Source organism: Prionailurus viverrinus, chromosome E2 (assembly GCF_022837055.1).
Source record: "Prionailurus viverrinus isolate Anna chromosome E2, UM_Priviv_1.0, whole genome shotgun sequence".
In the NCBI taxonomy this organism is placed as follows: Eukaryota; Metazoa; Chordata; class Mammalia; order Carnivora; family Felidae; genus Prionailurus; species Prionailurus viverrinus.
Genome location: NC_062575.1, coordinates 56,327,461 through 56,353,914, shown reverse-complemented (window position 1 = coordinate 56,353,914; position 26,454 = coordinate 56,327,461). Strand labels below are relative to the sequence as shown.

Genomic DNA, 26,454 nt, shown 5'->3' with positions numbered 1-26,454 from the left:
GCCCACTTCCCATTTGCCATTGGTCGAGGGGACGAGCTGAGGCTGCCTAAGCATAGCTGAGGGGGGAAGGAAACGGAAGTGCGTGATATCTTAGCGACCAAGATTGTGCCCGCCTACGTTGCCGCTAACAACGGCCCAGAGGAGCGGCTGTTTTAGCCAATGAAGGGCGGAATCGAAGGAAGCAAAACCTGCCTTCTGGCGAGCCTGCACAAAGCTTCTGCGCCGGCGTCGCTAGGATTGCATGACGTCATGTGGGGAGCGAGACAGTCTGCAGGTTTTGGCTTGTGAGCTGGTGGCTCTAGTGGCTGATGGATCTATCCCCAGCAACTTTGTGAAGGAGGAGTAGGGGTTGAGACTTTGGTTTTATGCTTTATTTTGCGGAGGCCCACACAAGGGCGGCGACTTGCCTTACTTTCTGCCTGAAGCTCAAGCCCCGTGTGGTTCTGGTTCCAAAGCAGTGTTTTGGCACATCCATTCCCCGTTTTGCACTTCAGCAGTCCTGGAAAATTAGAGCCCTCTCCGTACATCGTGCTTTTTCACGTGAAACAGCATTTGTCCAAACCATCTCTTCTACTTGGAGAGCAGTTCCTATTTAATGCTCAGATCTCTGCATAAATGTCTCCCCTTCCCTGCCTCTCTTCAGGCTTGGTCCTCCAGTCCCCGGAACCACATACCACCACCACCCCACCCTAAACCCACGTATCTCTCAGTCTCTCATCTGTCTGTCCCAGAATTTCTATCCCTGGGCTGGCACTGTGACTATGCGCTGGAGTCTTAACCTCTCACAGAGTGGGAGCAGTGTTGGGTCTTACTAATTAATCTCTATTCCAAGCTTTACTCAACACAGCCCCGCACCACATTTTAAGAGCACCTTAACACAGGGAGTTGGGGAATGGGGAAGAGGAGACCTGGGATGCTTTTCCCCCCTTCACTGCCCCCTTGAAAGCCAGAGCTGAGCTAGGACTCCTGGACACGTCTGAATAGCCCAAGCTTCTTTTCCAAACATGCCTACCCACTCCAGTTAGACAACTGTTCCTCATACACGGAGATGGTGGTAGCATTACATATTTCAATCCTTGCCCTGCATGTGCCCAGGATCTCCCCACCACTACAACAGCTCACTGAGACTATGGGTCTTCATAGGTAAGAGTGCACTTTAAATATCATAAAATTTTCTTTCTCAAATATACCTCACTAAGGCTGGGGTGGGGAGGTCACAGGCGTGCCATGTACAGACAACTCTCTGAGTCAGAAACAGTCTCAAAACAGCAACTTGATTCTGGGCAGACTCTGTAAAGAACAGGCCTCACCATGAGCATCTGAATGAGTGACCCAGACAAGTATTTGAGCGATGCAATTGGTTTCCACAGTTCATAGCCCAACAAAGGCAGGGCGGTCCTTAATCTGGCATCCATAATTTTCCAAGTCGCACACTTGACAGCTGGACCCTTGGGAGCAGCCCAGGAATCTGACATGTGACCAATGAAGAAAACCACTGCCTCTGATTTCAGATTTGCAGAGCCGGCACTGAGACTAACCCATTCCAGTGGCCCAGGGGACACCATTAGGGTTCAGACTACCTAAACCATCAGCGAACAAGGACATGCTTTTAGGGGACCCTCAGAGGATTGAGGGTTCCTAGTGCCAGTGGCTTTCACCAAAGCATGGAGCTAAAAATGTCTTCTCAAGGGGCAGGTACCACTTTTTCTGGTCAAGCTGACATGTTGCTAGAAAGAGTTTGCCTTCATTCTTAAATATGCACTTTCCATGGGACATGGGAATTTTGGGGCCCTTTCTATCCTGTTACAAGTGAGTCCGTGTTGACTCAGTCCAAAATTGGAATATCAAGGCACACAGTCAAAATGCATCTAAGGATCAGTTTTGAGGAGAGCTCACTAATAAGCTAATCAGTCTTTTAAAAACTATTTAGGGGCGCCTGGGTGGCGCAGTCGGTCGAGCGTCCGACTTCAGCCAGGTCAGGATCCCGCGGTCCATGAGTTCAAGCCCCGAGTCGGCTCTGGGCTGATGGCTCAGAGCCTGGAGCCTGCTTCCGATTCTGTGTCTCCCTCTCTCTCTGCCCCTCCCCCGTTCATGCTCTGTCTCTCTCTGTCCCAAAAATAAATAAAAAACGTTGAAAAAAAAATTAAAAAAAAAACTCTTTATTTAATTTAGTTTTTAAGCACTGCTATTTTAAAAGAGCACACCTGTGAGTTGTGTCACAGAAGCCTCAAATTCACACCCCCTAGGGAGCTTCTAGGTAGAGGCTGACTCCCTTTGCCAAAGGCTCCAAATGACAGACTCTCACTCGCAGAGACGTGTGCCGTCTCCCATACACCATTAAGGTCCAGTAAGGGCTGGACCTCCTTTTAGGTGATGGGAAGGCAAAGAAACAAGGGTTTTTCCCTCACTACTGGAGGGATTGAGCACTGTAAACGTGCCCATAGAGTTCTAAAGTATTTTCATTGGAATACAGGACTCTGAACTTGAGCAGGTGGTATCAGCCACCCCTACTGGCAGATAGGTGATAGCATGTGAGACAGGGCGTTGAGACTGAGGCCTCTAACTTGCAAACAGACAGTATATCATGTGTATCATGAAAACCTGGTACATCAGAGGTTGACCTAAATCCTTAGCCCTTATACGCACACACTGGGGGCAAATGAAAGGCTGTGTGTCCCAGTAACACTTCTCTACCTGCACCTCACCCTGACTGGGATAATCCCCTCAGGAATTTCTGGGATGGGGAAGCACAAGCCTATAACACAATTCCTGTCACATTCTAACAGCAGAAACAACAACTGGTTGTTGAACTTGTTCCAAAGGGTCCTGCTATGGTCTGTTTGCGTCTCCTCAAAATTCGTATATTGAAACCTAACCCCAAAGGTGATGGCATTTGAAGGTGGAGCCTTTGAGACATGATTGGGAGGCTCTGCCCTCATGAATGGGATGGGTGCCCTTTACAAGGAGAACTGAGAGCTCCCTCATCCCTTCCACCCTGTGAATGTAAGATACAAGAAGACTGCAACCCAGAGGAAGGCCCGTGCCAACCACACTGACAGCCTGATTTCAGATTTTCAGCCTCCAAAACTGTGAGATATGAATTCATTTATAAGGTTCCCAGCCTGTGGAATTTTCTTACAGCAGTCCACACAGATTGAGAGAGGCCCAAACTACCTCATCAACATAGCTTTCCTCTGCTACTATGACAACACACTAAGGCTGGTGGTTGTATGGCTCAATAGCTACCCTATCCTCATTGCTAAGACTGTCCAGAAATGTAAAGGGTGTAAGATTTTACCCCATTTACAAACCAGTAAGTTAGCCTGCCAGCTGCATGGATGCTGGTAGAAGACACGAGATGCCAGGGACTGAGACAAAAGCAGTATTATGCATGCACAACAGGCAGCAAGAGCTTTGTGTTCACATCTCTTCCCTTTGCTTCCACAGGTCTCACGGGGGCCATGCAAAGAAGTCCAGGTGGATGCTGCACACACAGTAGATTCATGTCACAGCTGGAGAAAATTAAGTTCAGAAAACCCAATTTTTTCCGTTGAATTAGAAACGCATCTGCCCAACATTGCCTCTGAGGAAGGCATTATCTCTAGTACATTGGCCAGGTAGTTAATCTGCCCTTTCCCCAAGAAAGACAGTATTGCCATCCTCAGAGGCTGTTACACAAAAATGTTTGCAAGCCATTCCAGGACAGAAGCTGAAACAAGATATGAAAAAAAAAAAAAAATGAGAGGATCATGCAGAATCGTTTTCCCGTAGGGTGCACCTTTCCCTTAAAAATTTGGTTATGATTGATTGAGTAAAAAGATCCATTGAAGATTTTTGATACCAAGACTGCCCTTGGTTGTGTGGTGCTGTGGCACTGTGAAAGACTGAAGGAGCAGGAAAAGACCCAGATTTACCAGGACATTCACAGGAAAGATGGATCCAAAGGAGCAGTGATGTCAACCTGCATGAGCAAGGAGAGATGAAAGCAAATGAAAAGAAGGAACAATATCACATATTCTCAGTGAATTCAAACTTGTTATCTTCTCAGAAGAAAACAGAATACATTACCCAAACATACAGCAAAACAATTCTGGATGGATTGCCAATCTAAATTTTAAAGTGATATATGGATTTTAAAAAAGGAGAATAACTGTAGTCTTAGAATAGGAAAGAATTTATTGAACAGAACAGTAAACATTATCTATAAAAGAGAAAATAGTTACATTAACATTAAGACTTTCTCCTTATCAAAACACAACACACACAGGAAAGACCAAGAGACACAGAGACAGTGTGAGAAAAGAGACCAGCAAAGGAAACTTATCCAGCAGATAAAAGGAATTACTACAAATCAATAAGAAAAAATAAACAAGCCAAAAAAAAAAAAAACCAACCAAAAAAAACACAATAAAAATGGACAAAATAAACTAACACATACTTGAAAAAGAGGATTCCCAATGTCTAATAAATATGTGAAAGGATGCTCAACTTCCATAGTAATCAAGGACATTAAAAGAAAATCACTACTTGGTACCATCAGACACTAACCAGAAGTCAAAGAGAAATATGAAAAAATATTGAAACTGTTGACAAGGATGTGCACAAACCAAAAATCTCCTACACTGTTGGTGGGTGTGAAACTCTGTACATTTTCCAAACCCATTAGGCACTATCTCCTAAAGCTACAGAACTGTCAACCTGTCACCCACCAATTCCACTGTTACTTATATAGCCAACAGAAATATGTATGTGTGCCAACAAAGCATGGTCTACATTTAGATACCAGTGGTATTCCTAATAGTCACAAACTGAAAACCACTCATATGCTAATTAATGGTGGAATGATTAGGTAAATTATTTTATATGCACACAATGGAACCCTACACAGCAATGCCAATAAATGATTAATAACAGCATGCAGCAATAAACTCATAAACAACAGAAGGAATGACAAAAGCAAATACAAAAGAGTTAATGCTCTATTGCCTTCTTTATACAAGATGCAAGACAGGCTAAAATAACCTATGTTGTGCCATGCATGTCAGAGTACTGATGGCCCAGAGGAATAGTGACTGGTAAGGAGCAAAAGTCTGACAATATTCTATTGATTGATCTAGGTACTGAGTACAGAATGTGTTCACTTTGTGAACTTTTCTTGAGCAATGCACTTATCACCAGTGCGTGTGTCTTTAAATTTTTCAAATACATATCAGCCTCAAAAAGATGGGATATGGTAAATAGATTAGAGCTGTCCATATATTATAAAGGTGGGGTTTAAGAATATTAAATAAAATGACACTGTGATTAGCTTTTAAATGTAAGCTGAAATTTCTAGGTAAAACAGAAATGATGAGTATACAACTTCAAAGAAAGAAGTTCAATTATAATGTAGAATTATAAATGAAAATTATATTTTGCAATCCATAGAAAAGTAGTTAACATAGATTAAATAATAAACCCCATTGCATTCAAATGTATCAATTATTATATTACAGTTAAATGCATTAATTATACCTTTAAAAATCAAGCAATTTTTACTACATTCATTGGATGTTTTCATAAGAGGTATGGCAAAGAAACTGAATTAAAGTATAAAAATTAAAAATACATTTTATGGAATTTTACAATCAAACAACTAGCATGGAAATATACACATACTATCACATACATTTTGAGTTTTGTCATAATTGTAACTAGTACTATTTAAAATTCTTTTTTAAAAAAAATTTTTTTACATTTATTTATTTTCGAGAGACTGAGACAGAGCACAAGCAGGGTAGGGGCAGAGAGAGAAGGAGACACAGAATCTGAAGCAGGCTTCAGGCTCCGAGCAAGTGTGCAGCACACAGCCTGACGTGGGGCTTGAACCCACGAACTGTGAGATCATGACCTGAGTCAAAGTCGGTCACTTAACTGACTGAGCCACCCAGGCACCCCTAAAATTGTTCTTAATGTACAATTTTTCAATATGTTAATTGATAGATAACAAACATAATTAAGTCTACATTTATATGTATAAACACACACAGATCACACACAGATATAGATCCCTACACACAATAATTGAAGATAGGCATGTATTTATATATTTTTCTTCTTCATGTTTTGTGATCTAAAAAATGTAGTTAATATTTACGTGCCTCATGTGAGCTACAAATATGGGTTCCATTTGTGGTACAAGGTTCTATCTTTAATCTGTAAAAATGGATATATCCATTGGGTCAAAAATTTTTTTCAAATTATTAAATTCTCAATAATTTATATCAGCTTCAGAATGTAAATACAGAGATAGCTATATAAAAATCTCCCCTAAAATCAAAGAGAATTGAAAGTCAAGGAGTCACAAAATCCACATAAACAGAATGGATTCATGTCTCTGCCCTTCAGATGGCACTCCCTTCAGGGCTCCAATTCCAAATTGGAGTGGAAGTCTCCAACATTAACTAATATCTTCACTTCAAAGACTCAAGTGTGCACCTCCAAACCTCTTTCTTCCCAACATGCCCAAATCATCTTCACAAAGGAGGGAAAAATCTTTCTTCTCCAGGTACCAATTCCATGGAATTCATGGCTTATAAAAATGTCACAATCACTTGATATTGGTTAAGAACCAGCTAAAATGTAATTCTATGCTGTCCACTACCCTCTCCAGTCCAACCTGTCCATTTCTCCCTGAAAATGTTCCCACAAGCTTATCTCCCATGCTCCCAAACATCATACTTCACATGACTGACTCCCGCCTCTCTGGTATGACATTACACAATTATACCTGGCTCCCCAAAGCTTTCTTTGCTGACTTTATTTTCCCTCCAGCACTATTCTCTTCAGTGTAACTGATGACCTGCCACATGCTGACCCATTTCCAGGCTCTTTTTCTTATAATCCCATGCCTACTTCACTTTTGGAAAATTTACTGTGACAAATTTAAGTTACATGCTCAAAGTTTTCTCCATAATATCTGGATTTTTTCAAGACCTGGTGTTTATATACACATAAATTCTGAACTCCTCCAGAATGGCAGACATTAGTAAAACGTCAATCACACGAGTATTTGCAAGATAATTATATAATATTACAGTTATTATAATTTTTTGTTAACATTGAAGAAAATGCTCAGTATGTTCTGTTTACCATTCTTGGGTTAGCCTCTCATAATTGTGCTGGAGACTCTGAGGGGGATGAGTAAATTACCAAACAAACATTATGGAAATACATTCGATTTACAGATTTCTCATAAGACGAGGGGATTTTATATATTTTTTCCCGTTTTTCCTTTTTATTTAGCAGCACATACTGAGAACAAAGAATGCTTCCACTTATGTTTAGGTTTTGAGGAATCACAATGAAGAGAAGACAGGAAACACTAGTAAGAAGATCATTCTTATTGCCAGATCCCTGGTGGCCATGCTGTCAGTCCTAAGTGACTGATATTTGTCTTCTGGGCTAGAGAATCCTAGGTGGGAATAGGAGGCAGGGGCCACATGAATCATGTCAGCTGAAATCCGATATTCTCCACTTCCCAACACTTCCTACTTTCAAATAATTAAAGTTCTTCAGTCATTTAGGGCCTTCCAAGAGTTGCATGAACAACTGTTATACAACATTTGCTACATGTTAATCAGTGTTATAACAACCACCCATGTACTAACTTAATATTTCTTATAAATACATGAGGCAGGCACTATTACATTCCTTATAAAGATGAGGACCACATAAGCACAGAGAGGTTAACTGCTTTGTCTGAATTCATTCACAAATAAGGGATAGAGTGGGGACTGGAACATGGCTGGGTGGGGAACAAAATTAGTGCATTTAATCCATAATATAAGAAAATGCTAGTAAGCTGTGTTCTTTATTTTTTCTGTATTTTTAAAATATTTTATTTATTTATTTAGAGAGAGGGAGAGCAAGTGGAGGAGGGGCAGAAGTGAGAGGGACAGAGAAAATCCCAACTCAGAGCCCAACGTGGGGCTCGATCTCAGGAACACTGAGCTCATGACCTGAGCTGAAATCAAGAGTCGGACGCTTAACCAACTGAGCCACATAAGTGTTCCAGGTGTGTTCTTTAAATAAACCAAGATCTAAATTTAGATTTGTCTTTGTACCTTATCATTTCAATTTAGATTAGTGCTATTTAATTTGAATTTTTATTAATAACAAGTTTCTAGTTATTTATGAAGACTTTTTCTTATAGGCAAATATAAACTGTGAATAATACCCTAGAGACCTCAGTAAACTATAGGTGCACTGAGGCAGGACTACAAAGCTGCAGGTTCCTGCCCCGTGACAACCTGGATTTAATGACCTGCCACATGCTGACCCGTGTTCCATTAAGATGACAACAGAAAGAATCATTTGCTTTCATTCCACGAACAAAAGTGCAATACCACAAGACACAGGAACTCTGTAAGTATGGTCTCACACACACACACACACACACACACACACACACACACACACATATGTACATAATATCACTTTTATTAATACTTGAGTTAAATAAAATTAGTACCAATAAAGCAAGATTTGTGAAAGATATTGCAATATAAGAAATATGCAAAATGAAATGTTAATGCAAGAACTTTGTATATTGTATAAGTGATATAACTTTTTGGATTGCTATTATAATATTTAAAAGCATCAGAAATATCACAAGATACATTTGAGCCTAAAAATCTCGCCCTGAAACCAAAGTTACATTTTATTTGAAAGCTGTTTCCTTGACATTACTGGGAAAAGTCTCTCCATAATCGAGACACAATTATTTAATCTATTCAGTGCGTCATAGATGCGGAGTTACAGAAAGCATTTCTAATCCAGCAACAGCGATCAGACACATTTTTCTGCACACAATCAGATGATTACTGTACATTCATCTGACTATTTAGTTGAATGCACCTTAGAAACCTGACCATTATGTCTATGGTTCCTGCAAAGTAGGCTGAACAGGGAGTCCACAAATACAGCCCTCAAGCACATTAAAAATCAGATTACATGACCACATGGGTGAAACCACATAATCACTGTCAGTGAGGATTACACTATGAGCCTTAGGAGCCATCAGGGATGGGTGTAGGTGTAGGACCCCATCTCTTTACACCAACTCAGCTCCTGGTTCAGGAGGTATTCCACCTTCCCGTGTAGCTTTAGCACTGAGCCAGATTCTGTGTTGACAGTCAGAGAAGTGAGTACGTGTGCAAGATGGGCAGCTGGGCCCTGAGATGTGTGTTTATGACTGTGTGACCCCCCCCCCCCACAACGGCAATTAGCATTTCACCTAAAGCAGCACTAGCAGTGATAGGCTTGGGTCCTCAGAATATTTTTGCAAACATTCTTCCTACTTGCCAATTACCAAGAACAACTACAAGTTTCTAGCTAGCATCTCTAGAGACCACTAGTGTGTGGAAAAGGATGCAAAGCCTGAGGGAAAGAAGCAGTCTGGGCAGGAGGGCACCATGGGTCCAGGACAGAGAGCGCTGGAGAGGAGAGCGGGCGTGTGAGACACAGAGTCCAGGACAAGGGGCCAGGGTGACAGGGTTGAGAGAGAGAAGTAAAGGTTTTCAAGTTATAAACAAATGACCTCTCAGGGGGAAGAAAGGACACAGCACCTTACCTGGAAGCCAATATTTGCCTGAGAAAGACTTTTTCCTCCTTTGCTCTTCAGTTCTCCGGGCCTCTTTCTCATCATCTGGAAAAAACGTAGTTTGCAAATGTACATTTTTTTTATGTCATCAAAATATGCCTTTTTTTAAATCTTGAATTTATTTATTTATTTATTGAATTTTCAAGTTAGTTAACATACAGTGTAGTCTTTTCTTCAGGAGTAGAATCCAGTGATTCATTACTTATATGTAACACCCAGTGCTCATCCTAACAAGTGCCCTCGTTAATGCTCATGATCCATTTTCCCCACCCATCAATCCTCAGTTTATTCTCCGTATTTAAGAGTCTCTTATGGTTTGCCTCCCTGTTTTTATCTTATTTTATCCCTATGATCATCCTTATCCCTTATCCCTCTGATCATCTGTTAACTTTCTCCAATTCCACATATGAGTGAAATCATGATATCAGTGTTTCTCTGACTTATTTTGCTTAGCATTAACACCTCTAGTTCCATCCACGTGGTCACAAATGGCAAGATTTCATTCTTTTACATTGTCAAGTATTCCACGTATACATATACCACACATTCTTAATCCATTCATCATTTGATGGACATTTTGGCTCTTTCCATACTTTGGTTATTGTTGATAGCACTGTTATACACATTGGGGGCATGTGCCCCTTCAAATCAGCACTCCTGTATCCTTTGGATAAATCCCTAGTAGTACTATTGCTGGGTTGTAGGGTAATTCTATTTTTAATTTTTTGAGGAACCTCCACATTGTTTTCTAGACTGGCTGCACCAACATGCATTCCCACCAACAGTGCAAGAGGGTTCCCCTTTCTCCACATCCTCGCCAACATCTGTTCTTTCCCGAGTTGTTAATGTCAGCCACTTTGACTGGTGTGAGGTGGCATCTCAGTGTGGTTTTGATTTGTATTTCCCTGATGATGAGTGATGTTGAGCATCTTTTCATGTGTCTGTTTGCCATCTGGATGTCTTCTTTAGAAAAGGGTCTATTCATGTCTTCTCCCCATTTCTTCACTGGATTATTTGTTTTTCAGGTGTTGATTTTGGTAAATTCTTTATAGATTTTGATACTAACCCTTTATCCGATATGTCATTTGCAAATATCTTCTCCCATTCCATTGGTTGCCTTTTAGTTTTGTTGACTGTTTCCTTTGCTCTGCAGAAGCTTTTTATCTTGATGAGGTCCCAGTAGTTCATTTTGCCTTTTATTTCCCTTGCCTTTGGAGACATGTCAAGTATGAAGTTGCTGCAGCTGAGGACAAAGAGGTTGCTGCCTGTTTTCTCCTGTAGGATTTTGATGGTTTCCTGAATCATATTTAGGTTGTTCATCCATTTTGAATTTATTTTTGTGTATGGTGTTAGAAATTGGTCCAGTTTCATTCTTCTGCATGTTGCTGTCCAGTTCTCCCAGCACCATCCAGTACACTGGATACTCTTTCTTGTTTTGTCAAAGATTAGTTGGCGATACATTGGTGGGTCCATTTCTGGGTTCTCTATTATATTCCATTGGTCTATGTGTCTGTTTTTGTGACAATATCATACTGTCTTGATGATTACAACTTTGAAATACAGGCTAAAGTCTGGAAGTATGAAACTTCCTGCTTTGGTTTTCCTTCTTTTTTCTTTACACGTTTTTTTAATGTTTATTTCTTTTTGAGAGAGGGAAAGACAGAGCATGGGCGGGGAAGGGTCAGAGAGAGAGGAAGACACAGAATACAAAGCAGGATCCAGGCTCTGAGCTGTCAGCACAGAGCCCGATGCAGGGCTCGAACCCACGAACCACAAGATCATGACCTGAGACGAAGTCGGACGCCCAACCCACTGAGCCATCCAGGCACCCATGGTTTTCTTTTTCAACATTACTTTGGCTATTTGAGGTCTTTTGTGGTTCCATAAAAACTTTAGGATTGTTCTAACTCTGTGAAGAAAGCTGGTGCATTTTGATTGAGATTGCATTGAATGTGGAGATTGCTTTGGAGACTATTGACATTTTAATAACATTTGTTCTTTGAATCCATGAGCATGTAATATTTTTTCATTTCTTTGTGTCTTCTTCAATTTCTACATAAGCTTTCTATAGTTTTCAGCATACAGATTTTTTACCTCTTTGAGAAGTAAAGGCTAGTCAGCATGAAATAAAAAATGCTATAACTGAGCTGTGACCTCGAATGGATGCCGCAGCGGCAAGGATGGAAGAGGCAGAACAGGGAATCAGCGATATACAGGACAAACTTATAGAGAATAATGAAGGAGAAAAAAAGAGGCAGATTAAGGCAAAAGAGCATGATTTAAGAATTAGAGAAATCAGGGGCACTTGGGTGGCTCAGTAGGTTGGACGTCCAACTTCAGCTCAGGTCATGATCTCGCAGTCTGTGAGTTTGAGCCCCACGTCGGGCTCTGTGCTGACACCTCAGAGCCTGGATTCTGTGTCTCCCTCTCTCTATGCCCCTCCCCCGCTCATGCTCTGTCTCTCTCTCACTCTGTCAAAAGTAAATAAACATTTTAAAAAATTTAAGAATTAGAGAAATCAGTGACTCATCAAAAAGGAACAACATCAGAATCATAGGGGTCCCAGAAGAGGAAGAGAGAGAAATATGGGTAGAAGGGTTATGTGAGCAAATCATAGCTGAAAACTTTCCTAAACTGGGAAAAGACACAGACATCAAAATCCAGGAAGCACAGAGGACTCCCATTAGATTCGACAAAAACCGACCATCAACAAGGCATATCATAGTCAAATTCACAAAATACTCAGGCAAGGAGAGAATCATGAAAGCAGCAAGGGAAAAAAGTCCTTAACCTACAAGGGAAGACAGATCAGGTTTGCAGCACACCTATCCACAGAAACGTGGCAGGCCAGAAAGGAATGGCAGGATATATTCAGTGTGCGGATTCAGAAAAATATGCAGCCAAGAATTCTTTATCCAAAAAGGCTGTCATTCAAAATAGAAGGAGAGATAAAAAGTTTCCGAGACAAACAAAAATGAAAGGAGTCTGTGACTACTAAAACAGCCCTGCAAGAAATTTTAAGGGGGACTCTGTGAGGGGAAAAAAGATGAAATTAATTAATTAATTAATTAATTAATTAAATACCAAAAGCAACAAAGACTAGAAAGGACCAGAGAACACCACCAGAAACTCCAACTCTACAAGCAACATAATGGCAATAAATTCATATCTTTCAGTACTCACTCTAATATCAATGGACTCAATGCTCCAATCAAAAGATACAGGGTAACAGAATGCATAAGAAAACAAGATCCATCTATATGCTGTTTACAAGGGACCCACTTTAGACCTAAAGACACCTTCAGATTGAAAGTAAGGAGATGGAGAACCATCTATCATGCTAATGGTCAACAAAAGAAAGCCGGAGTAGCTGTACTTATATCAGACCATCTAGACTTTAAAATAGAAACTGTATCAAGAGATGAAGAAGGGCATTATATCTTAATTAAGGGGTCTACCCACCAAGAAGATTTAACAATTGTAAACATTTATGCACCAAACGTGAAATCACCGAAATACATAAATCAATTAATCACAAACATAAAGAAACTCATTGATAGTAATACCATACCATTAAGAGACTTCAACACCCCACTCACAGCAATGGACAAATCGTCTAATCAAAAAAATCAACAAGGAAACAATGGCTTTGAATGACACACTGGACCAGATGGATTTAACACATATAATCAGAACATTTCATCCTAAAGCAGCAGAATATACATTCTTCTCCAGTGCACATGGAATGTTCTCCAGAATAGACTACATACTGGGACACAAATCAGCCCTCAGCAAGTACAAAAAGATTGAGATCATACTGTGCATATTTTCAGACCACAACACTATGAAACTTGAAATCAACCACAAGAAAAAATTTGCAAAGGTAACAAATACTTGGAGACTAAATAATGAATGGGCTAACCAAGAAGTTAAAGAGGACATTAGAAAGTATATGGAAGCCAATGAAAATGATAGCACCACAACCCAAAACCTCTGGGATGCAGCAAAGGAGGTCATAAGTGGAAAGTATATAGCAACCCAGGCCTTCCTAAAGAAGGAAGAAAGATATCAGATATATAACCTAACCTTACACCTTAAAGAGCTGGAAAAAGAACAGCAAATAAAACCCAAAACCAGCAGAAGACAAGAAATAATAAAGATTAAAGCCGAAATTAATGCTATCGAAACAAACAAACAAAAAAGGCAAAAAACAACACAAAACAGTAGAACAGATCAATGAAACCAGAAGCTGGTTCTTTGAAAGAATTAACAAAATTGATAAACCACTAGCCAGTTTGATCAAAAAGAAAAAAGAAAGGACCCAAATAAATAAAATCAAGAATGAAGAGGAGAGATCACAACCAACACAGCAGAAATAAAAACAATAATAAGAGAATATTATGAGCAACTATATGACAATAAAATGAGCAATCTGGAAGAAATGGACAAATTCCTAGAAACATACACACTACCAAAACTGAAACAGGAAGAAATAGAAAATTTGAACAGACCCATAACCAGTAAGGAAATCAAATTAGTAATCTAAAAACCTTCCCCCAAACAAGAGTCCAGGACCAGATGGCTTTCCAGGGGAATTCTACCAAACATTTAAGGAAGAGTTAACACCTATTCTCTTGAAGCTGTTCCAAAAAATAGAAATGGAAGGAAAACTTCCAAACTTATTCTATGAAGCCAGCATTACCTTGATTCCAAAACCAGACAGCAACCCCACTAAAAAAGGGAACTATAGACCAATTTCCCTGATGAATATGGATGCAAAAATCCTCAACAAGATATTAGCCAACTGGATCCACCAATACATTAAAAAAAAATTATTCACTATGACCAAGTGGGATTTATACCTGGGAGGAAGGGCTGGTTCAATATCTGCAAAACAATTAACGTGATTCATCACATTAATAGAAGAAAGGACAAGAACCATATGATCCTCTCAATAGATGCAGAGAAAGCATTTGACAAAATACAGCATCCTTTCTTGATAAAAACCCTCAAGAAAGTAGGGATAGAAGGATCATACCCGGAGATCATAAAAGCCATATATGAATGAGCCAACGCTAATATCATCCTCAATGGGGAAAAACTGAGAGCTTTCTCCTTAAGGTCAGGAACAAGACATGGGTGTCCACTCTCACCACTGTTATTCAACATAGTATTGGAAGTCTTAGCCTATGCAATCAGACAAAACAGAAATAAAAGACATCCAAATCAGCCAGGAGGAGGTCAAACTTTCATTCTTCCCAGATGACATGATACTCGATATGGAAAACCCAAAAGATTCCACCAAAAAACTACTAGGACTGATTAACGAATTCAGCAAAGTGGCAGGATATAAAATCAATGCACAGAATTGGTTGCATTCCTCTACACCAACAATGAAGCAACAGAAAGAGAAATCAAGGAATAGATCCCATTTACAGTTGCACCAAAAACCATACAATACCTAGGAATAAATCCAACCAAAGAGGTGAAAAATCTATACACTGAAAACTATAGAAAGCTTATGAAAGAAATTGAAGAAGACACAAAAACATGGAAGAAGATTCCATGCTCCCGGATAGGAAGAACAAATTTTGTTAAAATGTTGATACTACCCAAAGCAATCTACATATTCAATGAAGTTCCTATCAAAATAACACCAGCATTCTTCACAGAGCTAGAACAAATAATCCTAAAATTTGTGTGGAACCAGAAAAGACCCCGAATAGCCAAAGCAATCTTGAAAAAGAAAACCAAAGCAGGAGGCATCACAACCCCAGACTTCAAGCTATACTACAAAGCTGTAATCATCAAGGCAGTATGGTACTGGCACAACAACAGACACTCAGAACAGAGTAGAGAACCCAGAAATGGACCCACAAATGTATGACAAATCTTTGACAAAATAGGAAAGAATATCCAATGGAATAAAGACAGTCTCTTCAGCAAGTCATGCAGGAAAACTGGACAGCAACATGCAAAAGAATGAACCTGGACCACTTTCTTACTCCATACACAAAAAGACACTCAAAATGGAGGAAAGACCTCAATGTAAGACAGAAAGCCAAAAAAATCCTTGAGAAGAAAGCAGGCAAAAACCTCTTTGATCTTGGCCACAGCAACTTCTTACTCAACACGTCTCCACAGACAAGGGAAACAAAAGCAGAAATGAACTACTGGGACCTCTTCAAAATAAAAAGCTTCTGCACAGCAAAGGAAACAGTCATCAAAACTAAAAGGCAACTGACAGAATGGGAGAAGATACTTGCAAATGACATATCAGATAAAGGGTTAGTATCCAAAATCTATAAAGAACTTCTCAAACTCCACACCCAAGAAACAAATACTCCAGTGAAGAAATGGGCAAAAGACATGAATAGACACTTCTCCAAGGAAGACATCCAGATGGCCAACCGACACATGAAAAAATGCTCAACATCACTCATCATCAGGGAAATACAGGTCAAAACCACAATGAGATACCACCTTATACCTGTCAGAATGGCTAACATTAACAACTCAGGCAACAACAGATGTTGGCAAGGATGCGGAGAAAGAGGATCTCTTTTGCACTGCTGGTGGGAATGCAAACTGGTGCAGTCACTCTGGAAAACGGTATGGTGGTTCCTTGTAAAATTAAAAATAGAACTACCCTACAACCCAGCAATTGCACTACTAGGCATTTATCCAAGGGATACAGGTGTGCTGTTTCAAAGGGACACATGCACCCCCATGTTTACAGCAGCACTATCAACAATAGCCAAAATACGGAAAGAGCCCAAATGTCCATTGATGGATGAATGGATAAAGAAGATGTGGTATATATACACAATGGAATATTACTCTGCAATCAAAAAGAATGAAATCTTGCCATTTGCAACTACATAGATGGAACTAGAGGGTATTATGCTAAGTGAAATTAGTCAGAGAAAGACAAATATCATATGACTTCACTCATAGGAGGACTTTAAGAGACAAAACAGATGAACATAGGGAAGGGAAACAAAAATAATATAAAAACAGGGAGTGCGACAAAACATAAGAGACTCTTAAATATGACGAACAAACAGAGGGTTACTGGAGGAGTTGTGGGAGGGGGATGGGCTAAATGGGTAAGGGGCATTAAGGAATCTACTCCTGAAATCATTGTTGCACTATGTGCTAACTAATTTGGATGTAAATTAAAAAAATAAAATAAAATAAACCACACATACATGAAGGGTAGACACAACATGAAGTTGTTCTGCCATGGAGGCAGAAGCTGGGAAAGTGGCCTGGAGCAGACTCTCCCCCAGGATATTCACAGAGAGCATGGCCCTGAGGACACCTTGATCTCGGACTTTTAGCCTCCAGAACTGCCACACAATAAATTTCTGTTGTTTTGGTCACTCTGTTCAGGGTCCTTGTTATCGCAACTGCAGCAAACTGATACACCTTCCCTTCTGCCTGCCTCCCCACAAGCAGAAGCACCTTCAAAGGCAGAAAAGGCTGCCCTTCCATGTCCTTTTCCACAGGATGGACTCAAACACAAACAATTCTGATCTGAAGGTCCTACCACAAGTTTCTCCTCCCCTGTCTTCAGAGACATTGCCCTCCTAGAAACATCTCAAATCCTGCTACAGCACAGGGGACGAGACGGCACCAAGATCCTCCTACAAAACCAGGCACAGCAGACCCCTTTTACCTCACCATGGGCCAGAGCTTGGGCTCCACTCTCAGAAATGAGTCCTGGAGACATAACAGCTCACAGGATGAAAATGGAAGATGTCAGTAGAGCACACGTGATGGTGTTTCTGAAACCCCATGATCCTAAATGTGATCCTAAATGTGAAACCTGTGCCAGGGACCATTTAGTTACACATTACTTCTCAAATTAATGAGCCTAGGAATCATCTGGGCATTTTCCTGTAACAGACTCTTTGGGATACTCTATGCTAAGAATTAGACTTCTGATCAGTCTGCATCTGGGAGCTGACAGAGCTCCTTCAGGACCCTGAAAATCTTCCAGGCACAATTTCTCTACCCAGCTCACTTCAACAATCAAGGCAAGTCTCCTGCTTGTCCCAAAAAGAAACTTATCCACACATCTAATCCACCAACGTTTCCTTATAACCTTTGCCTCTGAGGTGATACACTCAGCAGGTCCCACCATCATCTGTGTGTAGAAGTTCTGCTCAAATGTTGTACCTGAGACACAGGATAACAGACACAATCACAGAAATCCATGCTGAGAGACATTCTGAAAAGCAAAGAGTGCATTCTTCAAAACTGTCACTTACACTGAGGACAAATTAAAAACAAGAGTGGTAGCTGTTCTAGGTTAAAGAAACTAAAGAATGAAGACAATAAGTTAAGTCCCTGTGACATGACTGGATCCCAGATTTCTGAAAACAGACAAAAAATGCATCATTGTATCACTGTGGGAAATCTGTCTATGGACTGTCTATGAAATGATAGCATAACACTAGTATCCTTTCTTAAGTGTGAAGGTTTTATTGCATTAGCAGAATAGCCTTCACGTAAAGAGATAAATATTCTGGTATTCGGGCAAAATGTCAATATGGTGACAAATTATTCTCACATGAAACAGCAAAGACATGTCAACAGATAAAGAACTGGTGAGAAACCAGTAATGATTGGTGAATTTAGATAAGGCATATGATGCAGGTGTACATTTGCTCTAAGATTACATTTTCTCCTTTACATTTTCTATTAAATTGTTCAACATCAAAAGTGACCATTTAATAAAAGGTGAAGGCATGAGGGTATACAGATGGTGGGATCTTGCATTTTACAGCCATTCAAGGGAAAGTTCACAAGTATACATGCACTGTGAGAACATGCAAAAATGGTGGAGAGGTCAGCCCATCTCAAGAACCACTGATACCATTCATTCATATGTGCACAAAGCAACTTGATTAACAATCCACATCCCATGATGTGTGGAATGACAATATTTAACTCTTTTTTTAATTAGGAAATATAATTATTTTTCCTAATACTACAGAAAGGTTGTATATTATTCCAAACAATATACACAAAGGTTTTTTTTTGTTCTTCTTTTAATTCCAATTAGTTAACGTATACTGTTATATTAATTTTCGGTGTGTAATATCGGTGTCGAAGTGATTCAACACTTCGACATAATACCTGGTGCTCATAACAATGAGTGCACACCTTAATCCCCATCAGTAATTTAACCCATACCCTGCATCCACCTCCCCACTGGTAACCATCAGTGTATTCTCTATACTTAAGAGTCTGAGAAAGGGGTGCCTGGGTGGCTCAGTCGGTTAAGCGTTCGACTTCAACTCAGGTCATGATCTCGCCCTTCATGAGCTCAAGCCCCACATCAGGCTCTGTGCTGACAGCTCAGAGCCTGGAACCTACTTCAGATTCTGTGTCTCCCTCTCTCTCTGCCCCTCCTCTGCCAGCATGTGAATTTAGACAGATCGCTCAACCTCTGTGTCCCAAATTCTCCTTCTCTTTACAATGAAAATAATGCAATGGCAGTGCCTACGTTATGCAGGTAGGAAGACCTATGAAAATACCAGGGGTACAACATGACAGCACCGATTCATGCAAACTAAGTGTTATTTAAAATTCTAACCTCAGTGGGAGAGAGCCAAAGAATAAGAGACTCTTAAAAACTGAGAACAGGGGCGCCTGGGTGGCGCAGTCAGTTAAGCGTCCGACTTCAGCTAGGTCACGATCTCGCGGTCCGTGAGTTCGAGCCCCGCGTCAGGCTCTGGGCTGATGGCTCAGAGCCTGGAGCCTGTTTCCAATTCTGTGTCTCCCTCTCTCTCTGCCCCTCCCCTGTTCATGCTCTGTCTCTCTCTGTCCCAAAAATAAATAAACATTGAAAAAAAAATTAAAAAAAAAAAAAAAAAAAAAAAAAAACAAAACTGAGAACAAACTGAGGGTTGATGGGGGGTGGGAGGGAGGGGGGGTGGGTGATGGATATTGAGGAGGGCACCTTTTGGGATGAGCACTGGGTGTTGTATGGAAACCAATTTGACAATAAACTTCATATATTGAAAAAATAAAAAATAAAAAAAATAAAATTCTAACCTCAACTCTGGGAGGCTTAACAACAACAACAAAAATGTTAATTATTTTTCAGTGAATACTTGTATTTTATTTGATATGATCAATATAGTCCACACCACATGTGCTCAGGCAGGCTCCTCAGGCTCTCAAGATGATGATCTGTCACTGGGAACTGTGTGAATGGCATGAAAGCACTTACCAATATGAATGGCCTACTTATCACAGACCATCTAGGGATTCCGAGCACTTTCTCTCTTCCTTACCACCATCTCTTCCTTTTCCACCCTCATTACACATTCAGGTGCACAGTTTTGATTCTCAAGCACCTGTTTCTACCCAAGTCCTGATCATTCTCCTTAAAGGTATCCACAAGAATAGAGTTATTTGAAACATTTCCTCAATGATTTGGAATCTGTGTTTTCTATCCACACAATTTTGGCAGGACATATCCAATGGTACCATCGATCTCTCAAGCATCTCTTGCTATTTTGATCAACTCAAGCAATGACAAGTTTCATATTATCTCTTTGATATATAAATCAGGAACATATTCAGAATTGATTTATCCCATGATGTAGGTAATGATTCACGTTGTATGTTTTTTTTCCAATATGAGTAATGATTATCAGTTTCTAAAAAGGTTGTTATTAGTATTCAGCGTTCTTTCCACTTGCTATCACTTACCTTTGCTTCTTCCCAATCAAACCACCTCATCTCTAGTGCTGACACTTCCATGGAATATCCTGGTTCTTGTCTCCATCTCCTCCTGCCTCTTCAAGTCTTTGGCAAGCCCAAAGGAGCAACCCACCAAAGTTACTCTTGATGTAAAAAATCTTCAAGGAAACTTTTTGTTCACAGGAATTACTTTGGTTATAATTTAAAGGAAAATGTACTGAATGATAGAATAGGTTCTGGGGATTTGGCAATAGCAATAATCTTACCACAGTTGATAGTCTGACTCCTGGACAATTTCTCTCTTCCTCACCATTATGTCTTCCATTACCACACCGAAGGGAGGTTGAGACCCACAGAGTTGATTCTCATGCACCTAATTATAGCCAACTCCTTGGTGATGCTCTCAAAAGGTGTCCCCAAGACATTGGCAGCTTTGGGGGTAGAATATTTCTTCAATGAGTTTGGATGCAAACTTCTTTTGTATGTTCAGAGGGTGGGCAGGGGAATGTCCATTGGCAGTACCTGCCTCTTGAGTGTCTTCCAGACCATCGTGATCAGCCCCATGAACTCCTCCTAGAAGTATCTTAAAGTCAAAGCTCCAAAGTATGTTGGCATGTCCATTTCCCTCTTCTGGATCATATGTATGATAGAAAATTTTATCATTCCTATGTATGTGTTGTATGTGTCAGGGAAACAGAGCAGCCAAAAAAAAAACATCACAAAGAAAAGGGATTTTGAGTACTGTTCTATATCTGACCATGAGACAATCTCAGGGTCACTCTATGCAATACTGATAGTATTCCCTGAAGTTTCACTTCCTGGACTCAGGATCTGGGCCAGCAGCTCCAGGGTTTTCATCCTGCACAGGCACAAGCACAGGTCCAACACATTCACAGCACTCGTGTTTCCCCCAGATCCTCTGCTGAGTCTAGAGCAACCCACTATTACTTCCTCACTGACCTAATTTCTGCATGTTTTCCAACTGTCAGTCCCTTTCTGATAATGAGACAAGATTCCACAGTATTTAGCTTCTGCTTTTTCTGGATAAGGAACACTATCTTAGCAGAAAAATGTAAGTTGTATCATTTTGCACAATCCTCAGTTGATTATTCACTCATCACATTGGAAAAGTCAATAGCATCTTATTTTTAAATTTTTTAAATGTTTATTTATTTGTGTGTATGTGTGTGTGTGAGAGAGAGAAAGAGAAAGTCGGGTGGGGGAGTGGCAGAGAAAGACGGAGACAGAGAATCTGAAGCAGATCAGATCTGGTGCTATCAGCACAAAGCCCAACATGGGGCTAGAACCCATGAACCATGAGATCATAACCTGAGCTAAAGTCAGACACTCAACTGACTGAGCCACCTACGCACCCCAATATGGCATCTAAAAGAGTAAGCCACTTGTCATTCTATGGTGGACCCTAATGGGTATTTGGGATTCCTTCTGATGGATGAATGTAGGAACCATATAGGCACAGTAGAGGTGAATAATGCAGGTTCACCTCATCCTGATACACAGTATCCTGTTGATAGTGGTCTCAATCAAATGTTATTTGATGAAAATTGAATGAATCTGATCCTAGCCATTTGTGAGATTAATCAGAGCATTTGAACAAGGGATGAATTCATGGGAAATTGTGACAGGAGCCAATACAGTCCAGAAATGACTGCTGGATATTGTTGGAAGACAGTTCTACCATGGGTTTCTCACGTATGTACATGCCTCCTACAGAAGCATGGACAGCTTTTCTTCTATACTGGATTACCTTATGTGTGATTAGAAAAATACCTTGGGAGACAAGGACAGTGTCACCCACTGGAACACCATACTGACTTATTTGCTGTACAGGGAAACAAAGCTAAAGTCTTCCCCAGGGTCAAAGAGTACAGCAGGTGTGGTAGAATACCCCTTTATAAATCTTGGATTTTGTATACTCAGGGTTCCTCAGGTGTGATGTAAACACTCCATGTGTAGCATTCATTGGGACCCCTCCAAGGAACCATGATTGGAATAAGGTCAGGACAAGGAAGAGGGCCTTGGAAAACTGTTGGAATCAGGATGTTCATGCTGCCTGCTGGGCCATGAGTAATAAAGTGCTTTGTATTCAATCTAGGAATCTCTTGTCTTCTGCTGGTAGCTATTAAGACTTGCAGGCTAATCTCAAACTCTCACAGTTTCTGAAATAACCATAGTTGTGATGCAAAACAAACAGGCAGAGCCAGAGACTGAAATATAGGTGATAGAAGATAGACAAATAGGAGAAACTCTTTAAAATATGGATTATACTGAAGCAAAGCTCAACTACTCTTTAAATCACAATATACTCAGGTATTCGGGTAGCACGGAGACTTGAGAGAGCCTACCGATCCCTATCCAAATGGAGAAGAAGGTAACTTGTTTGGGCAGATCAGCAACTTGGCAGAGAGGAGGGGAGGAATTGCAGGGGAAGGCACTGCATAGGAAGAGGGCAAAGATCCAAGAAGCCTCATAAACAGTGCAGTTCAGAGGGCCAATGGAAGAAAAACAACTATTTTAAGAGGATACCAACTCTTTGCCCTAGACTGCCTTGGAATCTTCTGTCATTCTGACCACATCTTTCAACATCCACATAGATTCCAGATGTTTTTCTGTGTAAGAGGATTCTTTTGGGAATGTTCACTGAGGGCTTCAGTTTGATGTCTGCCCTTATAGACAGCATGTCTAATTTTATGGGGAAAGCTATTTGCACAACACAGGAGATCCTGATAGTGTCAGCTTGTGGGAATTAGCACAAACTCCTGGGAAAACGTTAGCCTTTCAAGACTGTGGAACTGGTAGACTGAAAGACAAGATTTCAGAGGGTTAAAGCTAGACCCAGCTAATATCTAGGTCAAGTGTAGAATAGACAGAGACCCCAAGGAATATATTTACATGATGAGAGAAAGAATATGAAATAAATGGATGTCAGGAGAAGAGCAGAGAGATCAGGTTGCCCTTCCAAGCTTAGAATCGATTAGGTGAATATTGAAATGTTGATTAATTTTTTGTGTGCTGTTCTGACCCATTTGTGAGGCCCTGGTTAGAGGTGAATAATTTCTGCCCTGCTGAGCAGCTGATTAAGTCCACACATCAAATCACAGTGAGCCTTGTGGCACTGTAACTTGTTCCAATCCTCATCCAATCTCTTCAACTCCATGGAAGCCTTGCAAACCAATCACCTTGCAACTACAGTAACAGTTAAAATCAATCAATCAGTGGGGGAGGGATAATGAGATTCAAACGAATTCTATCAAACTCTAATCAAATTTAAAGAGGAAGTGAGATATTCCAACTTACTCTATGAATCTAGCATTCTTCTGATGCCAAAACCATTACAAGAAATTTATAGATTAGCATCTCTCACTAACCAAATGGGGAAATAAAATGCTCAAAATAAAACACAGGCTTTTCTGGCCCATACTTGAACAAAATTTAAAAAACAAAATTGAATCAGATTGACAGAAAATAAGCAGTTCTTTAAAAATAAATAACAAATCTACTACAATTAAATAGGGAATTTAATCAAGTGGCAGAAAACAAAATCCATGAAAACATTTCATGCTTTGTTTCCCAGTAGGCAGTATGTTAGCTCTATCCCACAAAGTTGGACGTGCACTATTCTTATTAAATCAGTTCAAGATGGCACCTGATTGGAGCCTTCCACTTCGACTCATCTTTATCTAGAAGTGTGTTTTCTGAGTTCAGATTATCTAGGATAATTTTCTAATATCTTTTTCCTACCAGCTACTAACTTCATTCCATTATGATCACAGATTATGTCTTGTAATTCCTTTGTTTAGACTGGTTTTGTCCCAGAATTTGGCTTATCATGTTGAATAGTTCTCATGACCTTGTAAAGAATGTGTATCTGCCATTGTGGAGTAGGTGCCCCATTTAGATCACCATGATTGACACACTGATCAAGTTTTCCATATCCTTACTGATCTTCTGTGACCTTCATACACAGCCTGTAAATATTGTGAAACATAATTGTGAGATTCTCTATTTCTCTTTTTGCTCCCTCACAAATTTTAAAGCTCTGATGGTAGGTACTCAGACTTTCAGGATTGTTACAACTTCCTGGTAACTTTATCCTTCTGTCAAAGTGTTAGACCCCTCCTGTTACCTACAACTTTTCCTGAAGTCTCCTTTGTAAAATCATAAACTAGGCTCTGCAGCTTTCTTATCTTCCTGTACCATCTCTGGGACAGCACTGTGGTACAATTCACATGCAATTCGCCACCTAGAGTGCACAGTGGTTTCAATGTGTGTTTTTTTTTAAACATACACCTGTGCACATATTAACACAATCAATTCCTAATATTTTTATCACCACACACACAAAAAACTTGTAGCCTTCAACCATCACCCTAAGTAGCCTCATCCCTCCAAACTCTGGGCACCATAAGCTTATTTTCTGTTTCCATCCATCTGTCCAGTAGGGACATTTCCTACAAATGGAATCTATCATCTTTTGGAATTGACTTCTTTTAAATAACATAATATTTTCAAGGTGCAACCACACTGTAGCATGTGTCAGGAATTTCCTCTTTTTTTTTTTCTTGAGAGACAGAGAGAGGGGGGAGGAGTGAGGGAGGGAGGGAAAATGTGAGTAGCAAAAGGGTGGAGGGAGAGAGAGAATCTTAAGCAATCTCCCGTTCAGCATGGAGACTGACATGGGGCTCAATCCCATCATGTTGGGATCATGACCTGAGTCGCAATTAGGAGTCACATGCTCAACAAACCAAGCCACCCATGATCTGCCTCCTTTTAAAAAACTTTTTAATATGTATGTTTAATGTACATACAGCAAATTTTACTGTCCAATGTACAGTTCTATCATTTGTCATACACTTCTTTCATCAACCTGCCAGAAATTCTCCCTTTGTCATCATACTCCCTGTTCCTGAGACTCAGTGAGACACCCAAATAAACTTCTAACACACTCTAACACGAGGGCATTATCTATCTTTCATCCACCTCAGACTCCGAATCAGAGACCACCTAGGGCATGAGTCTCTTGAGGCCAGAGACACTGTGCCTGCCCAGGCATCCTGCTCAGGACACAGTCTGGAGCTCCAAGCCCCCAGGGTGCACTGCAGGGACTATCACGCCCCATGTCACTTCCACTGGTGGAGGTTAGCAGTTGTGGAAAATCGGACCCCCCTCAGCACATCACGCTTTCTCACACCAAACAGGCCTTTGTCCAAACCATTCCATACCTTAGAGAGCAGTTCCCATTCAATTCTCAGATCATTGCATAGATGTCTCCCCTTCCCTGCACCTCTGCAGGCTTGGCCCTGAACCCCAGAGCCACACTCCACCACCACGTGTCTGTCTCCCTGACCCAGAATTTCCATCCCTGGCCTGGCATCGTGAGTATGCCCTGGAGTCTGTCTCCTCTGACAGAGTCGGGAAATGTTGGGTCTAATCTCTGTTCCAAGTTTCACTCAAAACAACCTCCACCAACATCTTAGGAAGACTGTTACAGTGAGTTTGCCAATAGGGAAGGAAAGGCCTGGGATGCTCTCTCCCCCTTCATTGTGTCAACAGAAGGGCAAGACTCCCAATAAAAAGAGATGTTGAGGCATTGCATTTTTCATTGCTTGCTCTCTGTGTTCTGGGATCTCTCTCCACCCCAACAGCTCTGGGTCTTGTTAGCTGAGGCTGCACATTAAATATCATACAATTTTATTCATCCCATATACCTCAATAAAACCGTGCAAGGGAGTCACAAGTGCGCTATGCACAGATACCTCTGATCAGAAACAGGCTCAATCAGCAGCTTCATTCTGATCAGTCTCTGTGAGAACAGGCCTCACCAAGGGCACTGAATGAGGGACCCACACAATTATTATAGCAGTGAAATGTGCTTCCGCTGTTCACAGCCCATTAAGGTTTGCGGTGGGTGGGGGGGAGTGAGGGAAGTCATTCATCTGCCATCCACTGTTTTCCAAGTCGCACACTCAACAGCTAGACCCCTGGCAGCAGCCCAGGAATCTGACATACGACCAGTGAAGGAAGGACTGCCTCTGATTTCGGATGTGCAGAGCCAGCGCCGAGACTAA

The 26,454-nt window shown here is 40.6% G+C and overlaps 1 pseudogene; it reads left to right on the top strand.

Moving 5' to 3' along the window:
• Window positions 1–241: 241 nt before the first annotated feature.
• Window positions 242–26,454, top strand: LOC125152596 (vomeronasal type-1 receptor 4-like; annotated as a pseudogene).